At 42.9% G+C, this 12433-nt stretch overlaps 1 long non-coding RNA gene across 1 annotated transcript in view; it reads right to left on the bottom strand.

Moving 5' to 3' along the window:
- Positions 1–12433, bottom strand: part of LOC119133589 — a 38914-nt gene that overhangs the window by 9320 nt on the left and 17161 nt on the right. The gene's annotated exons all lie outside the window — the stretch shown is intronic.

The following is a 12433-nucleotide window of genomic DNA, read 5'->3' as shown; positions in this document are numbered from 1 at the left end:
ACGCTCATCTTCAATGTATCATCCCACGCACCCAATGTCTTATTTTTGAGAGCCCGGTTCAAAAACATGCAGTCAAAATATCAGGTACACGTACACAAAACAAACAAAATCTGCCTTTCCATAATGACAAGCTCAGTTGTGATTAACGGAGACAATTTTATTTATTGTAATTTGCAGTTGTGTATTATTATTTTGCAAAGCTTTAAACAATTTGAAGCTTTGAATTTGAAGTTTGAGTCAAAGCACCACTTATGGTAAAAAAAAAAAGATTTTCCTTCACCCATTCAAGAATTTCAGATTTTAAGAAGGCCGTCTCAAGATGATGCAGTGAACGTTGGACTCAATGTACGGCGCATATGACACGCTTAAGCAGGATCATGTGTTCCTGTGGGCTGCAGGGATGCCTATAAGTGGCGGCTGACAGCCCACAGGAGCCGTAGCTCTTCCCAAGAAGACAATAATGATATCTCCATTGCCGCACACCAGTAGGTCATTCTGACACAGCTCGCACGGCGCCTGAAAGCATCTCGCAACAATTCGCCAGACGACGACTCCCAGTCTTTCCTTCCTGCCCTTGCGTCCGCGTTTACCTCGCTGTCTTCTTCTCCATATGGCAGCCATTTGTCTGGAGGAGGTCTGTCAGACATAAATAATAGCTTATGAAAAAACTCAAGGAGAAAGCTGATGGACAGGCTGGCTGGGGGTGAGGGGGGTAGCTAAAGCGCTGCCTTTATCTCCTTTGGCTTTCAGAACTCAGACAAGGTGGAAGAGTGGAGCACCTCAAGTACAGTGGCAGCTTGACTTAACGACTTTCATCAATTGGTTTAGGATAGTTACTATTCATTTCAGGCAAAATATCCTTATTTTTATATTCGTCCATTCATACCAAGTCAAGCGCCGCACATCGTGATTAACATTCGCCCCAATTCGCTGAGGGACACGCATTCTAAGCCCTTCCTTCCTGCTCCGAGTGGAATTCTCATTAGCTGATAACTACTTTTCAAGAGAGCGCTGCATTCCTCCGCTGGATACCGGGCGGGCGGGGGCCTTGCTCGCAGGACCCCACAAAACACACACGCACAGGCATACAAATGGATTCAGATACACTAAATGCGATTTGCAACTTTTTTCCTTTGACTTTTGGGAGTTTCACCGTACTACTGTGCGCCAGTAAGCAGACCTTAAATTATGTGTCAATGTTTTGGGGGGGGGGGGATTTATGTATTAGTGGTGTCGGTGCATGGTATCGGTGACTACTAAAAAGTTGATACTCGTATTGATATTGTCTGAGGGGAAGGGATATCCAACATCCCTAAGTATAATATGTATTATAGTCATATATTTAATATCTTTTTATGAATTAGTGGTTGGGTTCAGCAACAGGTGGATTTTTTTTCAAAACTATAAATGACAACATATGGTAAAAGCCATACGTTTTTATAGGGCAAACTAAAAACAAACTATGAAAATATCTCAAAAGCAAGATTGCTAGAAAAAAAAAAACTAAAATAAATATAGATATCTCTGCAAAGCAATAGGTGCCCCCCCCACCCCCACGCTGACTCCGACTGGCCCGGTTGGAGATCTCCATTCAACTCCTCCAAGGCTGTAAACCTTTCATCAGTAGAAAATCGTGACAGAACGTGAGAAATCTGAGGGACTGGACTGGTAAACCACGGACGCAAGCATTTGAGCCCTCGGGGGACTCAGCCAAACTGTTTTGAACCTGCTCCACAGCTAAGCGTGGCTAAACATTTTCAGGTTCTTTGTCATCTCCGGCACACCTCGTTGGCTTTTGCTCTGATGTTGAACTTTGTATGAGGGCTGCATTAGACCTCAAGGATTAAAAACACTTTGGAGAATTCTGAAGAAGTGTTGAAATGTGCAACGGTGTCAATGCTGACAAGGAGGGAGGAAAAAAAAGGAAAGTGACATTTGGAATGTGGATGCATGTGTCCCTGATGTCCATGTGCAAAAAGGTGGCGGGTGAGAGATTCGTCAACCAATGAGCATCTGGGTCATATTCTTCTTCCTGTGTTTCCAAATAATATATATAATCACGATTGATCAACATCCGGGATTAACAGTCCAGACATTGTGGATTTTATTGACCATAAGTGTCATGTCAGCACATGACACCTTTATGGCGAGAACAAGTGGGAGCATCTTGTCCAGATGTGTTTTAAGCAATGATGGACGATTCAATATTTATTTAGGAGTACATGAAAATATTTTTGTTTCTTACAGCATTTTTTTTGCACAAGCTATGGGGCAAGTGAAGCTTTGTAGTGCTGCAAAACTTACTCTTATTATTACTGTTCCTAAGGGATTTTTTTGTTAATTTGGAAGTAAATAGTAGATTGAGGGCTGAAACTATATTCCAAGGCTTGGAGTAATGGGCCAGCTCTACCGCCCACTTAGGCCTCATTCAACTCATTTGTCTGGCTCCTTTCCCTCTGCATGAACACTTCCTCTCAGCCTGTAAAATGATCACCGGACGACTGCTTGATTCGCCTCTGAGCTTTGCTTTCCACTCATCTACTTTGCTGCTATTTCCACTTTTGCTTGAGCAGCTTCCGTCCCACCTCCGGACATGTAACCTTAATTTGCTACAACGTGGATCACGGCCCCTTTGCCTTCGGTCAGTTTTATATTGGATGAAGGTCTTCACTGATTTCACTTGCAGCTATTTTTCTAGTATGATTTTTTTAGCCAAAATAAAATATTACCAGTTTTGGTCCATTGAAACATAGAGGCCATCGCTGGTGGTGGAAGTCAACTGCTAATGCAAAGCACAGTAGAAATGTAGATCGAGGCAAAGAAGCGAGGCAAACTGGGTGGAACTAAGTCAAAGTCAAAGTCAGCTTTATTGTCAATCCCTTCATATGTCAAGACACACAAAGAAACCGAAATTCCGTTTCCTCCATCCCACGGTGACGAGACATACAAGTAGGCGACACAAAACAAAAACAAGAAGGCACAAACCATAAATAATAAAATGCAATATAAACGTGAACTCACAGCAACTCTGGAGTGATCAGTTCAAGACGATGGAAATGGAATACATCCAAGGACTGTGTGAAAGATTTTCAGACACAATTTATTTGAAATACTTGATTGTCTGATATTTTGCCGCTCAACCCAAAAAGACATACAACAACTAACTGTGAACTCTGTCTGGCTGCTGTGCAGGAATTTGGGCCTATTTCTCCCTTAGGTAAATCTTTTATGGAAAAGGGTTTGTGGCTTTAGCCTGCTGCACTCAAGCTGATGTTTATGGAAGGAAGTGCACCTTCCATAATTTATGTAATAACTGAGTGTGCGTGTCCACTTGTGTCGTTTTCGTCAGAGGATTGTTAATTGTCTCTCTTTGTCAATGGACTGTCAAATTGTTACGAGAGAACTGTGCTCACGTATTGCTTCTTCCTGTCGCTGCTCTACCACGTCAGTAACAAGTCACGGTTGTCCATAAAGATCCCAAAATCTTTGCGTCCCAATCTGAAACTCCAGATTTTTGACCTGTGCCGCTCGTACGATCCAGCTGGAACGTTTGTGTCGAGAAAGCTACTAATGACTTCAGCAGAAGAGCTTCAAACATCCTCTCGGCCGTCGCCAGAGTCAGGTTGGCAGATGTTCTGAGCTGCCTCTCAGACGGTCGGCATCTTTCGAGTAGATAAAGTACGCGGTGTTCCTTCGGTAGCACGATACCCGTTAACGATAAGATGTTCTGGTATTTAAGAGAGAAGTTTGCCTCGAGTCTTAAAGGCAAGGGATCCTGTTTTGGTCCATATGTTTGTTACGTCCCGCCCTGTGATAAACGCACAGGCATGTCTCTGGCCACCTGTTGAAGCCATGAATCCGCTTTGCTCCAAACATCTGCTTTCTTTCAAACACATGATCTGGGATGCGAGGGTTCGTAACGAAAGAATACAAAGCTTTGACACGCTGGCTGGGAGTCAGCCTGGCTTTTGACTTCTCGCTCTCCTGCCAAACCCAGAGGTGATGAGAAAACCTTTCTCTTGAAGGAAGTATCCTCATCCGTCATTCTCTACCACTTTCCAGTCAAGTTTGTTAACTTGCCATAATAAAAGTGCATCATATATTGCAGGTAGACGCTCTTAGTGTCTTCCACGTTTTCCTTGTAGACCATAGTCTGCTATTTCACTGTTGCAAAATAGCGATTCCAGACCGCATTGCCTGTGCTACTTTTTCATCCTGGAGGACCAGCAAGCTTCCAAACAGACTACTGTTGGGCCCCCGGATGTACTTTTGTCTGTCTATGAAACGGAGTTTACAGCAATTACTTCTACTGTCCTTCTGTCAGTCAACCATTCAACGATGTCGATGATGGTGAAGAATTACTACCAACAAACTGAGTGTTATGGATTAGAGTTGGTGCAAACTTCAGATCAGAAAGAAATATTGAATACATTCCACGTTAGCTCATTTTGGGTATTGGTCAACTTCAAGGTGGATGCCAATCCTGGTTTGAGATGTTATGGCACCTTTTCCAAAGAGGAGAACCTTAGCACTTTTTTTTTTTACCAAAACTAACCGGGACCCAAGAGGAGCCACAAAATGGTATAAATTCACAGTTAGGCTCCAGCAAATGGGAGTCTCATCTCCCACGTACATACGTATACAGTACATGCGTATCCGGTTGATTCACTCGTTACATTGAGGCCATTACAGTGGGGCTTGGGTTTCTCCCGAGCATTCCCACACAGAGAAGATCTTTGTTCTGTTTTGAACTGTGAGCAATGAGACGCTCTTGGAAAAGAGGAATCCAACTGTTCCCAGGGTCCTTTTCACCTGCACCAGAAAACAACGGGAAGAATGGGGACGTTCTATCAAGGGGGTCTAAACTGTGATGGAGAACATCAATGTATGGTAGTAATTTACAGACGACGGAACAAATGAATGTTTGATGTTCCTATAGTCAATGATAACATTTGCGACATTTCGACATCCATCCATTATCCACACCGCTTATCCTCATGAATTCATATGCTCCTATTTTCAAAGTGGAAATTGGACAGGAGCATTTGACCAACAGCCTCATCACATGGAGAATCGAGCGGAAGCACAGTCTGGCTCGAGGATGTGAAACACACTCGTGGGACGAACTCACTACACAAACATTATCACAAGGCCTGCTAAACCAGTTTGATCATCAACCAGTTTTCTTGCCAGCCACCACTTCCACTTTTTTGGACTTTGAAGTTCCAGTGTGCATGCGTGTGTGCCTGAATGAGCGGACAAGGCCCTGATATTAGGTAGAGTTCAACTTGGGTTAAGGTGAGGATTAGAGTTAAGGCTTCAGGAAATGAATGGAAGTCAATGTAATGTGCTTGAAGTGATGTGATGGTAGGAAGTCATCCGTGTGTGTGTGTGTGTGTCTTCTCAACGCGGTCTCAGAGGATGTAAATCACCCTGTCCAAAGTGATCACTGTGAAAACATCCTGTGTGCGTGCTGAGACACCACCATTCCCCAATGCACACGCACACACACACATACACAAACACAAACACACAAGGCTATAATATGGTATGAGCTAGTTGAGTGAAGGGAAAAATATCAACATAGTACAGTAAAACTTCCAAAGTGGGACACAAGCCGTTCCTGGTTGCCTTCCAAGTGGTTCCATTTTTTTTATGCAGTGCATTAAAGAGAAGATAATCAATCAATATTAAAAGTCAAATAAAGTCATATTACTAAATTTGGAAAACAGTCATAAACTTAAATATAGACACGTTTCATTGGATTGCTCATATTGTCTTCAATAGCCTGACTTTTTGCTGGACTTTTCTAAATTTCTGCTTCTATTGGGATCATCACACATTTCTTCTTCCACCTCTGATACTTTTTGGGCGGGTTGGCTTTCCAGTGACATGCTTATGAGAGTGTGTTGTTCCACTCGACAGCTATAAATAACATGGAGACATCTGTGATAACAAGCTATTGAAATGATGCAGATGAGTGTGATGCGGCCTTGCATGCAAGGGACATATTGGAGAGTTTGTCAGTGATTGGCGGGGGTGGTGGGCCGGGCGGGCGGGCGGGGTGATGCTTTCCAGACAGGACGTCCACTACTTAGTAAACATCTACATGCAGTAAATCAAGTGTAATGCTTTTTCTGAGGCTTTTTTGTGGGTGTGACAACATCAATACCAATGATGGCAAAAAGGAAGAATGTCATAGAACCAGAAATGGACTGGAAGCAATTGCGGCATAGTGGTAGCATCATGCTACCATAGTGTTGATGTGAAGTCATCAAGAAAAACACAAAGACTCATAGACTCCAAAAGCAAATCAACTACTGACTGAACTAAACGGATACAAAAATCAATCTTAAAATAATGCATTAGAAAAGAATTGTATGCTTGAAGCATCACCTTTCTTATAAAACCAGAATAAATGAAGTTGTTTTTTTATGACCATTTTTGAGCAATTAAATGAGGATCTACTAGACTAGCAAGTAATTAAATAATAAATTTCAGTAAATAGACAGATAAAAGGCGAAAGAAAACAGGAACCAACTATTTTATCTTATCTACTGTTTACAACTCCTTTGTGCAGAGACTCGAGGTTTTTTTTTGCCATTCGTCACCATGTATGTGTTTCCATCCAATCACTGATGAGTTACACTTTGTCACTTCCACAAAAGGCAACACTTCCTGTTGTGAAATGTCAATAAGGGGTTGTGATTGAAAGGTAAAGGCAGTAAAGTTAAATTGCTCTATGACACTTTCATTATTGACATTTTGGCCACAAAGTATCACATACTGAAGAAAATTAAACGTGTTGATTGGGATCAGGCTTATAATTTTCATTTGAATTCATTTTTTCTTATTCAATTTGTTTTCGTTTTCTGGAGTGTTTTTTTTTTTGTTTGTATACAAAAAACTTGCTGTGTTTTAGTGTTTTTTTTTTAATTTGTTTTAACTTTAGGGTTTTTTTTTTTTTAAATGTTTTTAGATTGAAATTTGACATGGTGGTCGCCTCCCACCCTGCATTTGTATGACTTCATTGCACCGAGATGAAGGCCTGGCAATCGAGGGTTGGCACCATCATGTGAGAAAGGGGATATAGGCAGGGGGGCACGACAGTAGGTGGGTGGCTCGGCCATTGTGAGGGTTTAGCTAGCAGTGGGGGCACTGGAGGTGAAGTGAGGGTGTGACTGACACTTGGATAGAGGTGACTGGCAGGGGGTGACTGGGGGATAATGGCGGCAGGATGCGGGTGTGCCGCATTGTGCGTGGGCGCTCCAACGCATGGTCTCGGTGTGTGTTTTTTCAGGTGTCCGTGCAACCCTGCAGGCCCTGGAGGAAGAGGTGGCAGCTCATTAGCCTGATCAAAGAGTTCACTTCCCCTCTCTGCTTCAACACGCACGCACACGTTCACCTGGGAAAAGCCCAGGCTAATCTGCTAAAAATCCGGGGGGCCTCAATTAAAGAAAATGTGGATGCGGACGTGAGATGGAGAAAAGGAGAGGTCATATGTCAACGCTTCAGGTTAGAAAAAGAAACTATAGATCATCAGTAAATTCATACCTTGACAGCATTAGTGACAGGTGAGCATTATTAGCTTTTTGGAAAGTCGACATTTTTGACACAGGATGTCATTATTTGAAGCTGGTGTACCTAATTCATAGTCACGTGGATATTATGAAGTGGGAAATATAACAAATGCTTTTCAGGAATAGAATGGAGGACCGACATAAACGTCATCAGACTACAGAGTAATCATCACAAATTGACCTCCAAGAGCTGAAATGAATCATCTCGGTTGAGTATTGTCATGTAAAAATAACCACGAGTCGTTTATTGTCTCCTCTATGCATACTGAATCAGATTCTGATTCATATCCTGGGGCTTGATTTTTTTCCCCCTCAGTATGAAAACTTGCCACCTCATCGTCGGTCACAACAAAAGAGGCGCTGACTCACGGGAGTCACGTTTGAGCCACATCCTCCTCCCAAGTCACGTTGTCCTATTGTGATGTGTCAGAATGAATGAACGCACGTGCAGTCAAATCTTATTTTGCTTAGTTTAGTGGTGCGAACAGGCAGTCCTCATCTCAGCAGCTCTCATCCCTCTTCGAGTGTGCCTGACTCTATTTCTTCCTTTCTGATTTGAGCTTGTGTCCACTATGCACATATATACGTAGTATGCATGTGTGTGTATTCTGTGTATAAAAGCCTCCTCAACATTTTAGCAAAAACTAAAAAAACTCTTCCAGTTCAAGTTTAATGTCAAAATAAACAAATGATACTGAATGTTTTTTAATTATGTCGATAATGGGTCACTTTTAAGCATCAGGTTCGCCTTGAAGGCTAGCACATGACCTCATGCCACGTCAAACAACTCAAAATCCCTTTCAGTTCTTTTCATCTAAAAATGTTTTGCTCAAAGGCGACCCCCACACACACACACACAACTTCACGGTCTGAGTGGGAAGTAGCCCCCCAGCCGGGGCTAAGGGGAGGAACGTTGACCCTTGAACTTTTCTTCAGAGAAGTGACAAGACCCCGACTGCACTCCGACCCTTAGGGGGCAACCCATCGCTAAAGCGTGACGTGCCACGAGGGCCGTTGCCTCACGGGCCCTCGGCGACACTGGCATTCTGAGCATTCCAAGTTTGTCACACACACGCATAGACGAATTTAAAAAATCCCAAACACACAATAAAGACATTTTTGCTCGAAAATTCTTCGTTTGGCACGGTTATTAGTTTGACCGTGTATTTTGCGGCCTTTGCGGTTGTACTTTGCTATTTATGTACTTGTATGTATGACAAGCCTCAAACCAACGCTAATGTGTTTTCATTTTCCCTTCCCGCGTGTGTGCGTGCGTTCGTGTGTTTGTGTGGTTCAAGCTCCGAGTAGCGCAGGCCGCAGCCCGTCCGGTGTTGCTGTCTAACATCAAACTCAACAAACACACTCACACAAGCACACAAAGACACACACAGCCAGACACAAAAACACAATTTACTAGTAGTGATCCAGACAGAAGCAGACCTGGCTACACACTAATTACATGCCTTGAATTAAACATAATATCAACCGGACGCTGGACAGTGGAAAACATGGACGCCTCGCCAACACACATGTATGTTTGAGCGTGCGTGTGTTGTCGTCAAATACAATACTTCTATTATTTACACTGCTCGAGCTAGGTTTGTATTGCCATGTCGCTGTGTTTTTATTACTTTGGACTATTATAGTATTGTACAACACGAGGACTTCCTTGATGCCGATAAACAAAATTGTGTGGTGATAGCTCAGCACAATATATCATAACGTACATCAAGTTTTTACTGTCCTTACGAAACAATGCTATTTGCGAGAACAAATATAATTGAAATCAATAAGTGGCTATTTTAGCAGTGTTAGTACTGCGGCAGTTCAGGGGTCAGGGAAAGCAGTACATTGGCAGCTGAGGACGACACACCGTTTTGGTGTGTCAGAACATTTCGGGCGGGTACAAGCTTGTCAACATGGAGGTCACAGACTTGAAAATATAGTCTGCCTGACCTCAGCGGTCACGGCTATCCAGGCTGCGTGTGGAAACAAACAGTGGCGGTGAAGTGAAAAGATGGCTGATTCATGTCCTTCTAAATATAAACCCACACACTTACTAAAAATGCCCCCCACCTCTTCCCCGTCAACATATATTTGGCTTTCAATGTTTTCCCATCATGGCGGCAATATAAGGAAACCGGAAGAGTCGTGGTTGGCCCAAAAGTAGGGATTTCTAGTTTCTTGGTCTCAGACGTCAAACAAGATCAAACAATAATGATTTCCGTTAGGAACTCAATTAAGAAGCAAAAGGTTTAACATTTAACTTTAAGGGCACTTTGTAGATTATTTTTTTTCTATCATCATTCGAGTGAGTATTTCTTTGACTAATTATAAGCGCTTCCCCTGCACAAAATCCCATTGTGTTGCATTCAGGGCGGGCCAAATGCCATGCAGTTCTTTTATTTTGATGACTTTGGACACTCAGACCCCCCGTTACACACCTCGCCTAACTCCAGAGCACACAAACACACCTCCCGAGCAGGCGGGCCGGGCCGCAAAGGAAGGAAGTCAATATTTGAGGAGTTAAAGCTACCTAGCCTCAAAATACGCCTCTTTTACAATGGGCAAACGAAAGACTTTACTACAGAGCTGCTTTTAGCTTAATCCCACTGTGTGCTCATGTCGGTTACAACATGTCACAAACAATAAACATTAGATGAAAATAATTATATAGGAATGTTATGCCAGGCAACAAAAAATAAGCATATATATTTTGAAATCTAAATATGACATTACTTTAACAAGGTGGTGATATTTGGGGAGGAAAAGAAATGTAGAAAATATTTTTTGACATTTATATGAAATATTTTAACCACATTGATGCTCTCAGATCAAATGAATAAAATAGAATAGTAGAATAATCAGTGAAACTGACCCAGGAACTAATAGAGATAAGATTAACATCCAAGAGAAGGCAGAACACATTGCTAAATGTCCCTGTACAACGCAAATATTTAGAGGAAGCAAAGTTAGCCAACTTGCAAACTCAGGGCCAGTAAATAACTTTTTTTGTGTTTGTTTGCGCATGTGGCATTGGCGAATGTTTTTTTTTTCTTCAAAATGGGCCTGTCTTTTTTAATTGCTAGTTTTGTGCGGAACATAGTGTGCTTTAAACCGGGACTGCCATTTCAAATGACTGTTTTTCTGAGCACAGTTCGCGGGATTTATTTGAAAGGGCTGCGGAATCGAGATTCCGAGAAACTGCCAATTGCGATAGTGCTAATCGGCACGCTAGCACACTGGTAACTAAACACTGGAACTGATCAAAAATAAGAAAAGTTGACCTGTTTAGTTGCTATTAACATTATGAGAGACGTTTCAAAAGTTTGCAACCCCGTGCTCAAGCTTGTCTATTCTGCCCCATCAGATGTTTCTTTGTGGTGATTGACAAACAGCAACATGGCGTGAAATGCACTTTCAAAAGATTTAATGGTCGAGAGATGCGTATTGCAGAAGGAAGGCCGAACCTGCCACAGGAAGCTTTTGATGCGGCCATTGCGCTCATTTGCATTAAAAGCACTGTCACCTAATGTGTGCTCACAAACACACAGACACACACAGGGGAAATGACCTGCTTATTGTTTTGTGAGGCTGACAAAGACTGCTATTTGTGTGGTTCAATTTGGGTGGAGTGTTATGTTTATTCCTCAGTTGAATTAGAGAGCAAAATCCATGTCATAGAAAATATGTTCCAGGAGCAGATGGAGCTGTCCGTTATGACCCCGAGACTCTCAGCCGTGGTGAGCAGATGTGGCCGGAAGGAGTGGTGGGGTGGAGGGTGGGTGTCTTGGGATGGGATAGGATGGGAAGAGAAGGGACGGAATTTGGGGTGAGGGGGGCCGCGGAATGGGGCCCGGAGAGACACAGAGGCCCTTTCCCCCGTGCGTGCATAGTGCTCCTGGATGATCACGCCAACAAGACATCAACACTGAAACGAGCGCTCCATGTCGAGTCATGTCCAACAAGCAGCTGCGCTGCTTGAATGATGTCACGTTTACTGTGTACACGCTGCATCTGCAAGTATCGAACTACAACATATGTCTTTAAGAGATTTTGTTCTGCTCCAGAGAACCCGAGGTTGAACTTTTTGGCCAAAATTCCAAAAGATATATACGTACGGTGTAAACTTTTGGTGTCATCTAAGTCTAACTATAACAAACTTAAAGCTTTCCATTATACATTTAGAATAACAGTAATGGAATGACAACCTTAATTGCTTCATTAAATCAATGAAGTCGAAACAACCATCACCGCATTATTAATATTTACATAGAAACAAATCAACAAGACTTGACTTTTCAACAGGGGGTTGATTGCTTCTGTCCTTCAACTGCCATGCAAGACCTGATACAAATAATGCACTTCCTCCTTCAAAGTGTCTTTGTCCAAAAAGCAATTATCCCAATTTGGAGGTGTTGTCATTGTCATGGTGGTGTATGCAAACCCTTATTAGGGGCAACCAAAGACTGGTTAAAAGACCCTATCAGAAGGAGGGCGTCGGGAAGGGAGGTGCAGCAAAGGGGTGGGGGGGGTTCGGGGCACCAGCAAACACACACACACACACACACACACACACACACACACACACACACACACACACACACACACACACACACACACACACACACACACACACAGGCGCCCAAACTAGGATGTCAAAGAGAAAGGAAATTCACACTCATTTCCTGCATGTGCTTTCGGTACAAATCAACAACATCCTGTCCTTTTGTGAATCCTGCCTGCCCTCATGCTGGTTTGCCCTCCCTCCCTCCCCCCCACCACCACCAGCAGCAGCAACACAAACCCTACCCCCTACCAACACACACTCTAATAAGGTTAGCAGCCATCTC

Source organism: Syngnathus acus, chromosome 14, assembly GCF_901709675.1.
Source record: "Syngnathus acus chromosome 14, fSynAcu1.2, whole genome shotgun sequence".
Lineage (NCBI taxonomy): Eukaryota > Metazoa > Chordata > Actinopteri > Syngnathiformes > Syngnathidae > Syngnathus > Syngnathus acus.
The sequence above is the reverse complement of the archived record's forward strand: the minus strand, read 5'-3'. Positions and strand labels throughout refer to the sequence as shown.